Source organism: Macaca thibetana, chromosome 7 (assembly GCF_024542745.1).
Source record: "Macaca thibetana thibetana isolate TM-01 chromosome 7, ASM2454274v1, whole genome shotgun sequence".
NCBI classification, from domain to species: domain Eukaryota; kingdom Metazoa; phylum Chordata; class Mammalia; order Primates; family Cercopithecidae; genus Macaca; species Macaca thibetana.
In genome coordinates, this window is record NC_065584.1 from 112,787,145 (window position 1) to 112,793,144 (window position 6,000).

Below are 6,000 nucleotides of genomic sequence, written 5' to 3' on the forward strand. Positions count from 1 at the left end.
TGGTGGGATGACATGAACAGGCAAAAGATATACAAATGGCCAGCAAACATATGAAAAAAAAAATGCTCAACATCACTAGTCATCAGGAAATGCAAATTAAAACCATAATGCGATACCAACCTTAGCCTAGTCAGAAGGACCATTATGAAAAATCAATAAATGATTGATATTGGTGTGGATGAGGTGAAAAGGGAATGCTTATACACCCTTGGCAGGAATGTAAATTCGTACGACCTGTATGGTAAACAGCATGGAGATTTCCCAATGAGCTTTTAAAAGCAGAGCTACCATTCAATCTAGCGATCCCACCACTAGGTACAGGCCCAAATGAAAAGAAGTCATTCTATCAGGCGCCACCTCCAGTCTTCCTGGACCCAGCAATGCAGGGGTTTCAGGTCCGGGACAAGTGCGGGGTTCTCCATAAAGGCAGCGTTGGTGGTGGGCCCGACCCCTTGCAGCCCCACGCGGAGGGAGTGGAGGGGCGCGTTCTGCAGCCTGCTGCACAGGATAAAAGGTAGATTCCACCTGGTGAGTGGAAGGTGCATGTGGCAGCTCTGCTGGGGCTGCGGGAGTACAGGAGAGAGTGGTTGGCTGCCTGGTGCACAAGTGTCTGCGGAGCACAGGCTCAGAAGGCCGGGGCAGAGAGGCAAAGGTGCTGGTCGCAGAAACTTTGGTTCAGGGGCTCAACAAGCCCGACAGGGATGTGGCCCATCGCCTGATCTTTGGAGCACTTTGTGCTCCTCACTCGGCTTCCTGTTACAAATCCTGGCAACATATTTCAGAGGACTTAGGGGAAATTCGCCCTGTTGGCACCATCAGGTCCATTCTCAGTGGCGTTCTGCCGGGGAGGGGAGGAAGTCCCCAAGAATGGTGTGAGAGGGGTGCCCAACCCTGGGCTTGGCAGATGGGTGAGTTCCACTTCCTGGTGCCAAAGCCCTTATTGCATCTGCTGCAGACTCCGTCAGCCTGGGCACGGTGATCCAAGAGTTCACCCACGTGAGAAATTCTTTCGGTGTTGCTGCCCGATGGAAGACCACAGCCTGCCTTCTTCCTGGGCCTGAGTGAAGTGACACGGCCACTGCCAGGGTGGGGGTCCAGGGAAGCCTGTCTCTGGTGTCACTGTGCTCTGTGCCAAGTAGGGAGAAATGTTTGTAAGGAGTTGACAACTCCCGAGAAAGCATTTCAGTGGTTACTGGAGGACCTGCACTCTGGAAATGCAGAGAACCCAGGACTGTTACCAGGATTAACTGGGTGACTAACAAGAGAGGGCAGACAGAGCCTGGCTCATTTCGGTACTCTGCATGGGTTAGTTGCCACCATCAGCTGTGATGGGCACATGTGGTGACTGCTTTGTGGCACTCCTGGGCATCGCTCCACTTGGTTTCAGATACCTGTGGAACTGTTTTGAACAGAGGAAAGAAATTCAGGATTCTACCCAGCCCTTAACTGGGGTTTGTTTGGAAGCCCACCATGTTTTTGTAAGTGTGAGTGTATGACCTTTGAGTGTGGGCCCTGATCTCTTCCTATCCTTTTCACTTTCAACTTCATCTTCCTGATTATCTTGGAAGCCACCTACAGCCTTACTCATCTCAGTCAAAGGTACCCCTAGCTCTCTCCAGCTGTCAACAGTTTCCTTTGCCCATGACTTGCAGAGGTGGGAGGGATTCGTCTCACACTGTGCATGTCCAGGGTACTGGGGCTCTCCCTGATGGGATGTCAGCAAGAGTGGTGGGGGTACCAACCCTATACCATGCAGCAGCTAGAAGGTTCACAAACCTCCTTTTCTATCTTTTTCTCTTTCCCTCCTTTTAAAGGAGCCAGGTTTAAAACCTGGCTCCTTTGCAGAGGCCTGGCAGGAACTTCATATTCTCATTCGCTTTGGGATTTCAGCTGGCTGCTTATTAAGACCTACTTTTGTGAACATTTTAAAGAGAGAGACAAACTATAGCAAGAAAACTTGAGAGCTCAAATGGTTAACTGCAGCTATTAAGTGAAGCAGAGTCATCAAAACCTCTCTTTCTTCCTGTTTTCTTTTCTCCCTGCTTCAGATTGGCTGTTACTAAGCTGTTGGTGCTGTGATAAGACACATTATTTACGGACTAACTAGAAAGTAAACACAGGAAACTTGTTTAAAACTGAAGGAAAAAAAAAAAGGTAAAAGATGCTTTTTTAAAAACAAAACTGCCATAAAGATTGCTTTACCTAAAGTTTGGTTCACAGCTTTCACAGATTATATATTGGAGAAAACACAATGTAGCCATGGAAAGAGGTTCCAGTTTTGTCAGACGATAACATGTATCCAGCTATTTTTTATAAAATACTGAATGTGTACTGTTACTTTACGGTTAGAATCCCAAGATAAAAGCTATGAGACCTTTGCTTGTGTGTGTATACCTGTTTAGACATGTTTGTGTGTATGTACATATGTAGATATGTTTGTGTTTAGGCACATACGTAGATATGTTTGCATGTATGTACATATGTAGATGTTTGCGTGTATGTACATATGTAGACATTTTTGCGTGTATGTACATATGTAGATATATTTATGTACATATGTATACATGTTTGTATGTACATATGTAGATGTTTGCATGTATGTACATATGTAGATGTTTTTATGTACATATGTAGACACGTTTGTGTGTTACGTCTAGCCTGCTACCAAATTGACTTACAAGTAAATAAGTGCTCATAAATTAAGTCGAGAAGCTTTTCAAGTTCACATAAATTTAGTAAACCTTGACAAATAAAACTGGTTTTAAGATTATTGGTGACATCATATTAGAAATATCTTCAAAATGATCAGCATATTTTTATCTGAGTTTACTGAACAAAATGGTTTTGTATTTATCTTTGTCTACACATTAAGGTGTCAGGATATGACATAAAGGCTATAAGACCATAAACCCAGCCAAAAACAGAATAATTTTTGTTTGTGTGATTTTATAGATGAGTTAGACTAATTTAATATTACTAGTTCAATGAAAACAGTTAAATCTTCTGTGCTATTAACAAAATGTGTATATATTGAACTTTAAGGTTCTTACTTAGGGAAAACACCTTATGTCCACAGACTTTAAAAATGGGTAATAGGGACATAACTAAAAAATCACTACTTTTGGGTAACATCCCAGTTTTCAAAAGTACTCTAGGTGAACTGTTAAAATGGAAAAACTGAGTACACGTCAATGAGATCAATGTTTCTAAGTGAAATTTTTGTATAATTTAAAATCTTAAAATCATTTTGGATGCTTACTGGATGTCTTGGTCAATTCCAGTTAAGAAAAGGTTATTACATAGAGAAAACTGTTCTAAAAATTGTGAAATGTTTCTCATCTATACAATACTAATATCTGATAGTTCAGGATTTCTTTTTTCCTAGGTTTCTATAAAATGTGCCAAAGAAGAGGTGTCCTTATTGAGAAAAAGAATTGTTTTGTCTAATTCAAACATTTTTTAAAAGTTGATTCAAATTATGAGTTTGAAAAGGTTATTTATGAAACAAACTAGAAAGGAAGCAGTAAATGGTGAAGAGAGATGTGAAGAAAGATATAGACAAGAACATGTAGTTTTGGTAAGGAAAGTTATCAAGAAAAAAGAGCAATTTTATACGAGAAAGAATCTTGCATGGTACATTATTCTCCTAAAGGAAAATGACTGGTTATTTAAGAAACAGGTTCTTATTACAAGGTTAATCTAGAAAAAGAAAATCAAAAATAATTTTTAAAAGGAACAGGTACCATAGGACAAGTATACAGTCCAACCATGTGACAGATGGTCTGTGTAAGTCATGATATGGCTTGTGAAGGGGAATTTATAAAAGGAATTTTGTATGTAATGAAGTTAGGTATAATTAAAAAGGAATTGTTGATAATAGTCTTTCTAAAGAATGGTCCCCTATATTAAACCAATATTTTCTTAAGGTATCAATTTGCTCTTAATAAAATTATAAGAAATTTTGATTTTCTATTCCATAATTGACTTCTTTTGAATCTTCTGAGATTCATATCTCAACTGTTCAATTGTTGTCTTGCTGCCATCAGCTTTTTCTCCCTTTGACGTGGCCTGGGATAACTATCCTTCAGCTTCCTGTCAGCTCCTGTAACTTTTCTCAGTTCTAAATGTTGTGGCCTGATGCTGAAATATTTTATCTTAGAGGTCTATAAAAGCAGTGTTTTCCTGCAGGATAACTTGATTCTATACTCTTGGTTTTTTTTCTTTTGGTGTGTCTACATTTTCACTGTAATCAGGAAACTTACAATGCAGCTACTAAGAGTCATCTATTCCCCAGTTCTACTCATAACCGTGTACACACTCTTCCCATGTTTGACTAAATTCAAGCACTTTTTATTATAAGTTGTACTTCCAGATTATCTAAATGGGCTTTCCCCTAAGGAGAGGCAGTCGCACTTAAAAGGGTTTTCCTTTGACTTTTTGGTAACTGCCTTAAGAAACAAGAGTTTACATTTCATCAAGATAGTTCCTAGGTTGCCTTTATAAAGTGTTTAATTGGTTTTTAAAAACCTATGAAATTTGAAAGGAGTAAGGTTTTTACACATGTGTAACTTTCTGTATTGCCTTTAAAGTCTGTCAATGATCACTTTGGTTAAATGAGTAACTATTGTTTTACAAGGACCTGTAGTTTGCTTTTGATCAAATATTTTAAGCTTTCTAACATCTTTGACAGACATCTCCAAAATTGAATTCTAAATTAAGTCTCTGACTTTTTGCTGGGGCTTATCAAAGCTAAAAAAAAATTAATCACTGTGAAGTGTATCACCACCTCCAACACCCTGAAAAAGTTCTTATCAGGTGCTATTAACTAATCTTTGTGGTGTTAAGGTACAAGGAATAGACTCCTGGATACTTGTAGCTCCTCTAAAGAAGACAGACTCCTGCCAGCATCTAATATCAACCACAAGTTAACCAATCTGCAAATCTCCAAATTGAAGAGTGTCTGCCTTTCCTGGCCATCCTGAATGAAACCCCCACATTTTTCCTTGGTTTAGATAAAATACAAATTATGTATTTTATTTCACCTAAGATGGATCCCTTTAAAATAAAAATTTGGAACTGCCTGGTTAAAAACTGTTTAGGGCAGGGAACAGGTAATCAAGAGACTGATGATCTAAAATGAAAAAGAAAAACTTGAAAAGTGACAATGAAGCATCCATATAACTTTACCAGATCTGCTTCTCTATATCTGTGTATTTATATGCTTCATATATATAATATTTTGCTAACAAACTATAAAAAAGAGCTCCAATTAATTGGCATATATATGCACTTAAATAAAATATTTTATCAAAAAAATTAACTACAATGCTTTGTAGTTCACATGACTCTAATAATCTTTGAATAATAAAGATAGCTCTAAAGATTACTGATACAATAACATTATTTCTTCAACATTTAGACATTTGGTCTAAATTAGGCAGGTCAGATATTCTCTTTGCTGTTTTAAGGTTATAAATATCTGTGACTTTCTGTAATTGTCCAACCTACCTGCATTAGAGCCAGTAGCTTCTAGGTAAAGCCTGGGGACATGTTGAGTTAGCCATGCCCCCTAGCTATGTTGGAAAGCGCTAGACATTACCTTCATTTCTTTTTTTTTTTTTTTGACGCGGAGTCTTGCTCTGTGCCCCAGGCTGGAGTGCAGTGGTGCGATCTCGGCTCACTGCAAGCTCCGCTCCCCCGGGTTCACGCCATTCTCCTGCCTCAGCCTCCCAAGTAGCTGGAACTACAGGTGCCCGCCACCTCGCCCGGCTAATTTTCTTGTATTTTTAGTAGAGACGGGGTTTCACCGTGTTAGCCAGGATGGTCTCGATCTCCTGACCTCATGATACGCCCGTCTCGGCCTCCCAAAGTGCTGGGATTACAGGCTTGAGCCACCGCGCCCGGCCCATTACCTTCATTTCTGTCCTGTGTCCTAGGCACTGCACTTGATATGAAATTAAAACTGCTTTCACTAAAAATAAAAGTTGTGAAGATTTAACA